A 14,665-nucleotide genomic window follows, 5' to 3' on the forward strand; every position below is an offset into this window, starting at 1 on the left:
CCTAGGAAACTGGCTAAATCAAACTGTTCAGCTCTCCTAACGTAGCCTGCGAAGAGACAGAGGCAACTCTCCGGAAACAGATTGTAACATAAGTTGTTAGTTAGTTGCGTTACCTGGTCAAGTTTTTACTTGATTTCCTTTCAGAAAACAGATTTTGTCTAGAAGGTGTTTCCCCTATATTATTATTGCCCTGGGCCCTGGGGGCAGATACGTTGCCAGAGTTAACTTGTGGAAGCTGGTTGGGAAGGGTTTTGGGTTTTGGTTTTGTTAAAGGTCTGGTATCCTTAGATTAAAATATCCATAGTGTTGATTCCTTCTGAGCAAGAAATAAAGGACTTTATTTAATGGATTTATTGAAGAGGTTGGGAGGTCTTCTCAACTCAGAGGCTGAACAGAAGTTTCTGACAAGGGAGGTTGGTAGCTGGGGTGATGTCGATACTGTGGTAGGTGCGATTGAGGACAGTGGCAATAGCCGAGCTTCTCTCCACCTCTCCTTCCTTCTTGTACACCTTCCTTTCCCAGACTGCCTTCAGTTGAGAGTTAGTGCTCATCCATGATGAGGGAGTCTTAACAGCAACATCTCATCGTGGACACCGGCAGTCACGTTTGAACTCCGGGGAAGAAGCAAACCAGAGACCATAGTGGGGGTAGGACTTGGGATATGAATATGGAAAAATGAGCAGACTAGACGGCTGCCTGTGATGGGGAAGGAGAGGTGGAGTGGGGTGGGACTCCTGGCAAGGCTCTGGTGAACTTGGTTTTGGACAAAGTTGGCCTTGAAAGGCCAATGAAGGTAGCCAAGGGCATAATGTCTACTGGTGGCTGAAGATGTATAGATGGAGTTTAGGAGGAAAGTAAGGTTTAAGATGGTTTCCTGGTGTCATTCCTACAGAGGAGAGTGAAGGAGATTACTTAGGCTGCAGGGAAAAAAGACTCTAGGATCTAACCACAGGCTTGAACTCCTGTTGAAGAGCAGAGGGCCAGGAGGTGCCCCCAGAAACAGAAAGGACAGGCTTAGAAAAAGAGAGGTTGGTCAACTGGTATTTACTATTGGGAGTCAGTGACCCTCTTTGCTTGCAGTTTCATAGAATTGTTAAAATAAACTAGGTGACTGGGAGTTAAGAAAAATAATGCAGATTGAGGGGTGAGGGGCTGCTTAAGTAATGGGGCTGAAGGTGTGCCCCCTCTGCCTTCAGCTGCAGAGGAGATCTTTGTTTTGTTAAAGACAGAAAGGGAAGGAGTGGGTGCAGGGTGCAGACTTGGAGCGGTGGAAGGAACATTTCATTTTTGGGGACCAGGTCAGAGATTGAGGGCTTGGATGGGCAGAGCTTGAGAGGCAGAAGATGGAAAGTAAAATCCTTTTCTTCCATGAGAAGACAGAGGGCATATTAATTGAAGGGAAATGTGATTGTGAGCCTCATTTTAGGGGATTTGGGGCCCATCCCAGATGGATAAAATAATTTTGAGAACTTGCTGAAGCAGGAATGTGTTTTAGACCTCTTTGCTTGGGATCTTTTCAAGGAACTTATGGTCAACGGGGTATTAGCCACAGAGTTTGCTGTGCTATTCATAGAGTCTGATGTGGTGAATTGTGTGTGTTCCCTCTTCAGCCTCCTATTTTTTAACCTTCTTGTCTACCAAGTTGCAGTCTTAAATTAATAATCTCTTTGATTTTTAAAAAATTCTTTAGTAATAGGATTAAGTGACTAAAGGCAGCTATAAAACATGAAAGAAAAATAAGTACCACAAGTGCCAGGTCTAGTTTTCAAAATAAAGTCTACTTTCTTATGGTGTTCTTACATATAAAAACAACAGACATCATGCTTTGCTATCTGGGTTATGGTATTTTTCAAAGCAGATAATTTCTAAAGTTCTCTGCAGGGTATTACATTGAATCTTAGATATACCCTTCTCAAAGTTATATCGACTGAAATCTGAATTTGGAACTCCATTTTCAAGTTTAAAGGGAAGTTTACAAGGCTCTGAATGTACCTGTCTGGGCAAGTGATCTGGTGGCCTCTGGTGACCTGAGGGAGGGGCTCCAATTGGGACCCTCCATTAGGGCTTTGGATCTCATTCTCTGGGCTCATTTGTGGTGATATTCTTGTAAGAATGTGGTATGAATAAAGTAGAATCTTGGACTTCATAGATCCCCTAGTTTGCATCATACTGTTGGTGAGTGACTGCCTGATTTAGAAGTGTCCATTAGCGAGGGTCAGGGGATCAGGTCAGTTTTGGAGGCTGAATTACACTTTCTTATGTTTAAATTTCTTTTTCCTAAAGTTGTGAGCGGACAGCTATACCAAGTGAGGACAGTTAGGATGGTTTGTGGTAGAAACTGATCAAACATCAGTGGAGTTTAATTTGTAAGCCCATTGACAACCCAGGTCCACTCTCACCACTCTGATTCCAGATCGAAAACACTGCCCAAAGGGTGCTTGTCTGGCCTGCCCTAAGATCTCTCATTTGCTCTAAACTGCCCCATGTGGCATTTCCTCAACTCTGAGGGAAGAGGAGAGCACTGTTGTCATTTAGTTGTATCAGCTCTTCAATGAGAGTTTCCCTGTGAGTGTGAAGTTCGGTCTAATTTAAGGATCAGTATAGTTGATGCCGTTGATGCTGTTCGGCGATTGTTCACAGAGTGCCCTTGATCTCATTTGGATGATGTGCTGGTTCTTCTCAAACTTCCCTCACAAATGTGCACTCTTATTTTTCAAATGGATTCACAATTTCACTTAAGTAGATCTGTCCTCATTTTAGGCAGTGATATTTGTGAAATCATAGATTTGGTGTGTTAGGTATAATCAACTACGTATTAAAAATAAATTTGTAACTATTAAAATATTATTTCACATACAACTAAAGTCACCATTAACATCAGTGGTATTGGAACCACACTTTGGACAGCCCTTGTATGAACAGATAAATGGTATAGATACATTTTGGTGATTTGACTTGTGATTATTTATTATCTTTTTTTGGCAAGTATATTTATATTTTGTTTCTCATTGTACTTCTGTGGTGAAAGGGAGAACATAAAAGAACTATATATCATGTATTGCTGATACTCTAAATTCATATTTCGTGATAGAAAATTAGGCTGAAACAATTGGGTGACGGCTTTATGACATGTATGTGGTATACCTGAAAAAATTATAATCTTTGTAAGTGTAAAGGATGTACAGTATTTTAAAAAATTATTATTTTTAGGCTGTTATTAAAGGGAGTTCTAATATAGTTTCTGAAAGTGATTCTCAAGGAATTTTCTAAATTTAAAATTGTATTTATTTTGAGTAGATAATACATGTAAATTGTATAAATTCAAATGATAAAAAAGGATACCCAGTAAAAAAATCTCCATCTCAGTCTTTCTTATTCTTGGACCACTTCACAGCCAGAGATGCTAGTTTCCAGAAAAAATTTTAAGAGGATTCAGGGAAATGATAATTTATCACTGTTTATTTTTTCTTTGAGGCATTGGACCTGTGGTTCTACTTACTGTGATTTAGGCTTAGTATTATCTCAATTTGCAAGTTTGTAAAGACAATTTCATTTGTGGGTGTGATCAATACATATTATCATCTAAAACTCCTTGTGTGTGTGTGTGTGTGTGTGTGTGTGTGTGTGTGTGTGTGTGTGTGTGGTCTGACGCTTAGTAATAAAACTGTTTTAGGGCTTCCCTGGTGGCGCCGTGGTTGAGAGTCCACCTGCCGATGCAGGGGACACGGGTTCGTGCCCCGGTCCGGGAAGATCCCACATGCTGCAGAGCGGCTGGGCCCGTGAGCCATGGCCACTGAGCCTGCGCGTCCGGAGCCTGTGCTCCTCAACGGGAGAGGCCACAACAGTGAGAGGCCCGCGTACCACACACACAAAAAATCTTTTAAAGTATGATCCTCTATCTTTATTTATCTCTTTGGTGAATCAAAGAGAATTTAGTTACTACCTGCAGAATTGCTTCCTTTTTTTTTTAAATTTGAGGGTGACAAATGAGAAGTAGGCAATTCAACATGAAAGAAAAAACAAAATAGATGATCATGTTTTAAACTAATTTTTGTGGTATTGTGTCAGTAGACAAAAACCAGAGGTCCATGGTCGCATGTTAGGCATAACTTTGCATTCTAGAATTTGGGTTGTATATACTACATACATATTGAAAAGTATGTTTATTTATATATGTAAATTCTCTGCTTTTCAGAGCCTACCAGTGTTGAGTGTACTGTGTTGAATGAATTGTGAAAGGATCAGGGTTTGGTGGACTGGTGCTTTGTCTTTTTATTCACCTTTATTCTTTGGTGTACTTCAAGTAGACTATGTAGCTTGGTCTTCCATTTGTTAATCAAACTTTTTGCTAGACAAGACACTCCTGAGAGAATAATGCCTTTAAAGTTCTGAATTGAATAAAATTTGACATCTACGTTGAACATCTAGTCTGGAAGGTAGCAGATAAGTAGGTCAGAAAAGTTTGCGTGGATTAAGAATAGCCATTGTTCAAATACTCAAGGAAGAGAATAGACCAGTCACCAAGCTACTTGGGCCTATTTTGTATATGGTGAGAATAATAATAATAGGTTAGTGTTGGTGTTTTCAGTTGGGTTTAGAAGCAGATTTAACTGTCACCCATTCCTTTTCAGGCTCATTTAGGAGATATTCCTTTGTCCTTTGGCACCATACTCATTTAGTATATTACTCAGGATCCTTTTGGTTGCAAGTGGCCGAATAGTTTTAATTAAGATGGAATTTGTTGACTCATAACTAAAAAGGCTGAGGTTAGGTCAGCGGCTCCAGGGGCACAGAGGGTGTTGTGAGGACTGATTTTGGTCTCTTCCTCTCTCAGCTGTGCTTTCCATGGTTGGCTTCATTCTCAGCAGAGCTTTTTCCACATGGAAGTAAAGATGGCCAGTGGACTCATGTCATCCTTGTACTGCTTGTGATCCCAGATACAGGAATATGCCTGTTTTCTGTATTTGCAACAAAATTACCAGGGGATATCTTTATTGTCTTGGTTCAGGTCATAAGCTTTTCCTGAATCAGTAACTGGGCCTGGTGGGTGGAGTCCATTAGCCACCTTGGGCTGTGCTTAGCAAATGTCAGATGTATGGCCATGTGATCCACTGTTGCTCAGAGGAGAGAGTTCTAGAAAGGAAGACTTGCACACCCAGACAGAAGTGATAGACGTCTGTGATAGTTGAGCGGCTACAAGTTATATTTGATTCAAATACTGAGTTGCTGGTATGACTTAATCTGTAGACTAGAGAATACAACTCAATTCATGTTACCTTTGGGAACTTATTTGAAATTGCTTTAATGATTGGTATAATTTTCCTAGGGTTGTCTTATCTCTTAAGTAGTTTCTAACTCTGGTTAATAACATCGGTGAGGGAGAAACTTGCCAACACTTCTGTGATACTGTCATACTAGAGTTAGTAGAGAAATTTCCATTGTTTTCATGTCTTAATCTTAGTAGTTTGAATAGTGAGAGTGGTGTTTTAGGCAAACTACTATTCACTTGGGATATTAAAACTGTCTTGTTTTTATTTTGGGCCCGGCTTCTTGATCTGTAAAATCTTTGAAAATGACCCCAAAATGCAGTTGAGAGGAGAACTGTTGGGGGGGGGGGGCCCTGGCCCTGAGTTGTGTACATGTAACTCCCAGAAGTTGATAGACACCAGGGAGGTGATGCTCTCGACAGGGCATTTCGTCTGGCCTTCCTCTTAGATTACGTGCCGTCTAACGCCTCAAAGAACAGAGACTAGAATCTCTGGCAGAACTTGAGGCTTTTAGAAATAAGCTTTCATCTTATTTGGGAACATTGTTCAGGGAGTCCATAAGGCTTATGTTGCCAAGTCTTTCTCCACTTAAGAGGCCTGGGCACAGTGTGTTACCTTTGATGAGTTTGTTGTATCTGTGGAATCCATATAGATTTAATATCTTAGTATTGGTGTATGAAGACATTTGGGAGGAGATAAAGAGAGACTTCTTTAAAAAGAAACATTGTATACATGGCCTCAGTCCTCCAGGACGGTGGAGGCTAGTTCAGGAGGTAAGAGGATGAGTCTGTGCTTGTGGAGAAGAACATAAAGCTTTGTCTGTCCTTGAGCTCAGGAGATCTGGATTTTGAGTCCTTGTTCTACCACTTCACTGGCTCTACAATCTCGCATAGCCTCTTTCCTCTTCAGTAGACTGGTAAGTTATGTTACGGAGTTATGGGAATTAAATAGATGATATGAACTGGCTTTGAAATCTGTAAAACAAGGTTTACTCGTTCTTTTGTTGTTGCTTGTTTGTTTTGCGGTACGCGGGCCTCTCACTGTCCTGGCCTCTCCCGTTGCGAAGCACAGGCTCCGGACGCGCAGGCTCAGCGGCCATGGCTCACGGGCCCAGCCGCTCCGCGGCACGTGGGATCTTCCCGAACCAGGGCACGAACCCATGTCCCCTGCATCGGCAGGCGGACTCTCAACCACTGCGCCACCAGAGAAGCCCCTACTTGTTATTTTTAAGGTCTGTAACTTTAAGCAGTGTTAAGCAGTGTTTTAACTGAGACACTCTGACTATTTAGATATCTTTATTACTGGTGTTTGTTAACTACCATTCCATATCCAGTGGTCTGCCTAACACTGTAAGGCAGAGGTCCCCAACCCCTGGGCCAGGACGTAGCTGGTTAGGAACTGGGCTGCACAGCAGGAGGTAAGTGGCGGGCCAGCGATCGAAGCTTCATCTGTATTTACAGCCGCTCCCCATCACTGACATCACTGCCTCAGCTCCACGTCCAATCATCAGACATTAGATTCTCACAGCAGCTCAAACCCTACTGTGAACAGTGCATGCGAGGGATCTAGGCTGCGTGCTCCTTATGAGAATCTGATGCCTGGTGATCTGAGGTGGGGCTGAGGCGGTGATGCTAGCGCTGGGGAGCGGCTGCAGACACAGGTTATCATTAGCAGAGAGGTCTGACTGCACAGAGACCACAATAAATCAACTGCTTGCAGACTCACATCAAAACCCTATCAGTGAGTGGCAAGTGACAATTAAGGTGCATCTTATGGAGTAGACTGGACGTAAGCAACACACTTGGGGTGTCACTGTCTGCATCACCCCCAGATGGGACCATCTCGTTGCAGGAAAACAAGCTCACGGGTCCCACTGATTCTGCATTGTGGTGAGTCGTATAATTATTTCATTATATATTACAAAGTAATAATAACAGAAATAAAGTACACAATAAATGTAATGCGCTTGAATCATCCCGAAACCAACCCCACCCCCCGGTCCGTGCAAAAATTGTCTTCCACGGAACTGGTCCCTGGTGCCAAAAAGGTTAGGGACTGCTGCTATAAGGAATATTCAAAAGCTATACAAAGCAGGGTCTTCAAGGAGCTGTATTTGGATAATGAGGCCAGACTTTTACATTTGAGAGGGGAAAAAACCATGGCCATAGCACAGTACACTATAATAGATAAGTGTTTCTGCTTGGTATAAATACTAGCAATTCAGAGAAGTGGGAAGAGAGGACCCCTTAGAAGGAGCTGCTTGGAGGTGGGCTCTTTCAGTTGAACTGGAGAGCACTTGATCAGTAGTTATTAATCACCAGGTATATGTGGAACTAGGCTAGATCTTGTGGAAGTTACAGAGGACAAGCAATCGTCCTCATCATGCTGTAAGAACTTCCTGAGTAGCTGGGGAGATGAGCCCAGTATGTTTTTACAATGCAAGGCCACGTGTAGAGGATAGGCCAAATGCTGATTGAATGGTACCAACAATAGGGTAGGGTTTGAGACAGGGACAGACTCTTCTAACCTGTTGGAAGTTTCAGTAACAGACTGAATGTGGAGAGTGGGAATATAGGGCGGGGTGCCAGGAGAGGAGGTTGGCGAGAACAAAGGTGTGGAGGAGTGAGAGTACAAGAGGCATCCTGAGAACAGTGAAGGACCAGAGTGGGGAGATAAGAGTAAAAAGAATGAAAATTAAATTGGAATCAGGTTTTATAGGGTCATGGCTATCAGGGAAGGCGGTAGACTGGGAAGATACTGAATGACTTGGGGCAGGGGAGGGAGGTGCATTTTGAACAGGGAAGGGACAGGGACATGATCTGAGACCAGTTAGCATTTAAGTTGATCGGAGTTGGAAGTGAGGTTTGACTAGAGGCAAGAAGTCTAGTTAAGGTTTATTGTCAACCTCGATCTGATGAAATAGGCACCTGTTTTGGGGTAGTGGTGGTAGAGATGGAGACCCATGCGTGGGCTCTCCTGAGGGAAGGAGTTACCAGGACTTGGTGCAGAGTAGGAGAGAAGGGCTGGAAAAAATCAAAGGTTAATCTAAGGTCTGAGCATGAATGACAGGTAGACAATTATAGAACCAGGAGGAAAATGGGAAGTTTAGGAGAGGGGAAGGTAGAAATTTGGGTTTGATTTTTAAATGTGAAACCCACATTCAAATGCTAAAAGAAGCCCTATCTGGTTCACCTATTCATTTCAGAGATAAATAGATGTCTAGAGATTAATTCTCTATATTTCTAATTTGAACGGAGCGAACAGGCTCTCTAAAAATATCTCGCAGACATTGAAAAACTTGTGCCTGCATCTTCCTCCTCTTCTCTGGGTAGTTCTTGCCTCACAGGCTACTGTAGAGCGTCACCTTTCAAACTTGTGCCCGTCATGTTGGACTTGCTCTCTGCTCCAGGAGCGCTGTTAGTCTGTACCACGTCGCTTAGCTCTCAAAGATAAATGTTTGTGTTTCTGTTTTCTCTCGTGGTTGGTTTTGCAGCCCACTAGGCTGTGATTTGGTGCAGTGGATCAGAACACCTATCTGTGAATCTACCTTTCTGTTCAGAAAGGTCAGAGGTTGACCAACAAATACTATACTTTACTTTGTACATTTGCCAGTACATTTGTACATTACATATACCAAAAAGTTTGTTTTGTTTTCAGGATGTACTGCCTCTAGAAAAAAAAAAAATGAGTGTTTTCTCTTTGTGCCTTTTCCTTTTCCTCTGAGTAAATCTCTGATGAGCAGCTGCTGTGTTCTAGGTGCTGAGGTAGCTCATAAGAAGCTCAGAATGTCAGTAGGCCACAGTTTGGTTTGCTACTCACAGGATAAAGTAGCCCTTTTATTATTATTTTTAATACCAGCCTTACCTTTTAGAGTTTCAAGTTTTTCTGTTTTAATATCTTGCAAGCACATCCATGTTCACCTTGTCAACAACTTCTTTAGAATCAGTCTTGGACTCTTATCCTTTATCTCCTTTTATTCCCATCCTAAATTTCTTTTTTTCTTTTTAAGCTTTTTTGTTTTTAGTCATGCTTACTGAGATAATATTTCATTTTATTTTAATTTGGTTTGGCTCGGTTTGGGCTTTTGGGATCTTAGTTCCCTGACCAGAGATCGAACCCGGGCCCCAGCAGTGAAAGTGCCGAGTCCTAACCACTGGACCGCCAGGGAATTCCTTCCTATCTTAAATTGCTTAATCTGTATAGGACACTTAATCCGTACCCTCAACGCTGCTGACAACATTCAGCACTCAAATGTTCATTGACTCTTAATGTTGTGATTTCTCCCTCCCCTTTTTAAAAAAAAATAAATTTATTTGTTTTTGGCTGTGTTGGATCTTCGTTGCTGCGCGCAGGCTTTCTCTAGTTGCGGCGAGCAGGGGCTACTCTTCGTTGTAGTGCACGTGCTTCTCATTGTGGTGGCTTCTCTTGTTGTGGAGCATGGGCCCTAGGTGTGCGGGCTTCAGTAGTTGTGGAATGCGGGCTCAGTAGTTGTGGCTCACGGGCTAGAGCACAGGTTCAGTAGTTGTGGCGCACGGGCTTAATTGCTCCGCGGCATGTGGGATCTTCCCGGACCAGGGCTCGAACTTGTGTCCCCTGCATTGGCAGGCGGATTCTTAACCACTGCGCCGGCAGGGAAGCCCCTCTTTAATTATTTTTTAAAGGAACTAATCTAGAATGAATTCTGGAGTATAGTTCTGTGAGGTCTGAGTTTTCATTTAGGTACAGTTAGGATTATGTTTAGTAAATGGATTTCTTTCTGTTTATCTGTATTAAAACTTGTGTGCCATTTTGCTTTCCCCTTAATTCCAAATTTAAAATCTCTGTCCATTTTAGGAAAGTGGAGTTAACTTTTAATAACTCAGAAGAGCTCAAGTGCCATATATGTTTTATTTATAAACGTGGATATTTAAATTTTTTCCTGCCTCCACAATATTCATAAAAACGTTAAGTAGAGTCTTAGTGATTTCTGGGGAGTCTTATTTATTTCTCCCAAAATGTCCTAATCCTAGGTGGTGAGGTTCTCAGCTTTTTGGGAAATGTTAACAGTCGTCATCATAGCAATACCTTTCTATGTTGTGCCTCACCGTCTTTTATAGAGTGGTCTCCGTTATCATGAGTCTCATCTCTCACGCGTTTGACTCTTAGGCAGCATGTACTTTGTGGTGTAGTTGATACCTCTAAACTGCCTTTTATGGACCAAATTAGAACTTTTCATTATCTACTGATGAGCAGACATATCAACTGATGGCATTTGTAGAGCTACCTACCAACCAGCTGTTCAGTTTTTAACAACACTTTCTTAACTGTGTGGGTGTAATTTTTTGTGTTTTTTTTCCCCTGGGCTCCCATAAAAATAAGTGGCAAACAAAATTGAAAATGCAAACGCTGAGTAGGGATGCAAACTTAGTTTTCAGTCTTAATGATAACATTGTCTTGCTTGTATTAGGTGGCCCAAAATGATGAGTAAATCATGTCACAAAGTTGTTCACATGGCTGTTTTAAGCCATGTGATTAGTAATGAAGGAAAATAATGGAACAAATATATGAGCAAAATGATCAAACTGTATTAAAAGTTATTTGTAAAACCAAGTTAAATTAGGAATTTTATAATTTTTTGCTTTGTGGGAACCAAATACCCTTTTTTTTTTTTTTCTGTACGCGGGCCTCTCACTGTTGTGGCCTCTCCCGTTGCGGAGCACAGGCTCCGGACGCGCAGGCTCAGCGGCCATGGCTCACGGGCCCAGCCGCTCCGCGGCATGTGGGATCCTCCCCGACCGGGGCACGAACCCGTGTCCCCAGCATCGGCAGGCGGACTCTCAACCACTGCGCCACCAGGGAAGCCCCTGGGTACAATTTTATAGGAACACATTATGTACTAAAGTTGAGAAGTATTTCATTTCTTTGGCAAGCTTTGGGATAATTTTCTTTTACAAACAAGGAAACTGTGGCTCAAAACACAAGCCTGTGAGTTCTTATTCCAAGTCTTCACCTACATGTTTAAGGGTACTTTTTGGGGGGTGTCGTTATTTGGAAAAGAGAAGGAACTTATAACTGGGGGGACTCTACTTTGTGAATGTGTTTTATTTGAAAATTGGTGTGTGTATTGATTGGTGTATTTATTTGGTGTTTGGAAAATTTAGGGTGCAATGCTCTTGGGAGTAGTACAACTTAAGCATCCTGGGAGAGAGCAGAGGAGCAGTGAGCAGCTAAACGTGAAAGGTTGGCAGCTGAGAGGGCGTTGGTTCACAGTGTTGGTAGTGCCAGAGTCTCCAGTGCTCGGCTTGAAATTGAGACTGTGTAATACACGATCTGTTATTTTTCTGTTCATTCAGTAAATAGTTATTGAATGCCTGATATGTGCTGGTTGCCATGCTAAACGCTAGAGATTAAACACTCATATTTTCTACCTTCAGGTAATTTCGTGGGGGTGATAGACAAATAAATATTTACAATGTAGTGTGAAACCCTGATAGAGAAGTACAGGAAGCTATGCAAACAAATATTTTTCTAATTTCCAGTTTCCGTGAAACTAATGGACATAAATCCTGAAATGGCTAGGCAGTGAAGCTGAAGGCGGACAGAGCTTGAAGTCTTAGCTGGGCTCTATAAAAACAATTTAGGAGTTAACTCAAATATGTTTAATTTAGTTTGGCAGATGTCTGATTTTGGAGGAGACCACGCCTATTCCAATTTCTGAGAATATCGTGCTCAAGATTTGTTTATAAAAGGTACTGTTCTATTGCACTGAAAGAAAAATTATCTTTAACTTAGACCAACCATGTGTGTTGGTTCTTTGTTTGGATTTAAAGTCTCTTACTGACATGCTAGTTATTTTGCCTGTTGAATCAAGTCTAATAATAAAAGTGACCTTAAAAAAAAAAGTACTTTTCTGGTACAGCCACTTTGGAGGACAGTTTGGTGGTTTCTTACAAAACTGAACATTACTCTTACCGTAAGGTGCGGCAATCAGGGCTCCTTGGTATTTACCCAAAGGAGTTGAAACTTAGGTCCACACAAAAACCTGCACATGGATGTTTATAGCAGCTTTATTCATAATTGCCAGAACTTGGAAACAACGAAGATAGGTTGTTCAGTAGGTGTATGGATAAGCAAAGTGTGCTTATGTCCAGACGGTGGACTAAATAAAAAGAAATGAGCCATTAAACTGTACATGTACAGGGGCAACGTATATAGGGGAAATCTCAGTGCCTCCTCTCAATTTTGTTGTAAACGTTTAGCATGGCAACCAGCACTTATCAGGCATTCAATAACTATTTACTGAATGAACGGAAAAATAATAGATCGTGTATTACACAGTCTCAATTTCAAGCCCAGCACTGGAGGCTCCGGCACTACCAACACCGTGAACGAACGCCCTCTCAGCTGCCAACCTTTCATGTTTAGCTGCTCGCTGTTCCTCTGCTCTCTCCCAGTTTTATAACTGCTCTCAAAAAATAAAGCATTAGGAAAAAAAAGTACTCGTGGTGACTAAGTGGTGAGCACTGTCTCAGAATGATTTCTTTCATGTTTGTGTATGGGTTCTGAGCACAGGGAGGTTTATCGCATTGCCAGACACAGTTGGCACGGGACTTCATCCTGGGTAAAGAGTGGCCACTCCAGTGGCAAACCTGGAATCCAGCGTTCACCTTCATATCTGGTTTAGTTATGGTAAAGATGGCTGTCACAGTAATTGCCCAGCTTTCCTCCTAGGAACTGAATCCAGTTAGATTTCTTTCACAGAATGGTTCTCCTTGAAGCATGTTTTGTTTTCAGACAAATAAATCAAAAGAACATTAGGACATTCCCTTCAGGACTTAGAAGTTCGGTCTCAGTCAGTTTGTTATTCCTGTGATTTTCAAACCTGTTTTTACCTTTGGCTGCTTTCCACTGAATCCATTTGAAAATGTATTAGTGGAATCCTTCTCTCTGAACAGGGCTTTCCCAGGGTTCCCTTTCAGATTATTCCATTATACTTTTCTTGGGCTTCCAAATAGTTTGTAGAAATTATTTTTCCTTGGGGCATACTGAAGACTCTCTCAGTGTTAATTAATTGACCTTATATTACTAGTATCTATCATTTATAAAAACTAAGTTGCTAAGATTCGAAAATATCGATGGATTTCAAGGATGGGACATAGAAGTTCAGCTGGTAAATTCCAAATGCCCTCTCTCCAGCTTGGGCTCTGCTTTTCTGTTCCTTAACCATTTGCTTACTTTGTTGTCTACTGACTGTAGAAACAAACATGTCTGGATGGATAGGAGTTATGGTTTGCATTTCTTAGGTTTTTTAAAAAATTGAGTTAAAGTTCTCATACCATAAAAATCACCCTTTTAAAGTGTGTATTTCACTAGCTCTTAGTACATTCAGAGTTGTGCAGCCATAACCATTATCTAATTCCAGAACATTTTCATCACTCCCAGAAGAAACCTCGTATCACTAACAGTCACTCTCTGTTCCACCCTTCCCCCACCCCCTGGCAACCATGAATCTCCTTGCCTATTCTGGACATTTCATAGAAGTAGATTTAAACAATTTGTGGCCTTTTGTGTCTGGCTTATTTCACTTACTGTTTTCGAGGCTCCTCCGTGTGGTAGCATGTATCAGCATTCCTTTTTATAGCTGAATAATACTCTGTCATATGGATTTGCCACATTTTGTTTATCCATTCATCATTTGGACATTTGGATTGCTTCCATTTTGGAGCTATTAAATGCTGCTATGAACATGTATAAGTTCGTGTATGGACATACGTTTTCATTTCTCTTGGGTGTATACCTAGGAGTGGAATTCTTGGGTCATGTGGTAACTTTGTTTAACTTTCTGAGGAATGTTTTCTACCGCTTTTGCACCATTTTACGTTCCATCAGGAATGGATGTGGGTCTGAGTCTCTATATTCTTGCCAACGCTTGTTGTCCATCTTTCTTGTTATAGCTATCCCAGTGGGTGTGAAGTGATTTCTCACTGTAGTTTATTTATTTATTTTTGGCTGCGTTGGGTCTTCGTTGCTGCGCACAGGCTTTCTCTAGTTGTGGCGAGCGGGGGCTACTCTTCCTTGGGGTGCCAGCTTCTCATTGCGGTGGCTTCTCTTGTTGAGGAGCATGGGTTCTAGGCACGCAGCCTTCAGTATTTGTGGCACTTGGGCTCAGTTGTGGCTCACGGGCTTAGTTGCTCCGCAGCATGTGGGATCTTCCCGGACCAGGGATCAAACCTGTGTCCCTGAATTGGCAGGTGGATTCTTAACCACTGTGCCACCAGGGAAGTCCCTCTCACTGTAGCTTTGGTTTGCATTTCCCTGTTGATTAAAGATGTTGAGCACCTTTTCCTGTGCTTATTGATTATTTGTATATCTTTTGTTGTTGTTGTTGTTTTGACTGCACTACACAGCTTGTGGGATGT

The 14,665-nt window shown here is 41.8% G+C and overlaps 1 protein-coding gene across 5 annotated transcripts in view; it reads left to right on the top strand.

Annotated features, from left to right (window-relative positions):
- Positions 1 to 14,665, top strand: part of RMND5A (required for meiotic nuclear division 5 homolog A) — a 58,593-nt gene that overhangs the window by 1,004 nt on the left and 42,924 nt on the right. The window lies entirely within an intron of this gene.

The sequence above is a fragment of the Phocoena sinus genome, chromosome 13 (genome assembly GCF_008692025.1).
Source record: "Phocoena sinus isolate mPhoSin1 chromosome 13, mPhoSin1.pri, whole genome shotgun sequence".
Lineage (NCBI taxonomy): Eukaryota > Metazoa > Chordata > Mammalia > Artiodactyla > Phocoenidae > Phocoena > Phocoena sinus.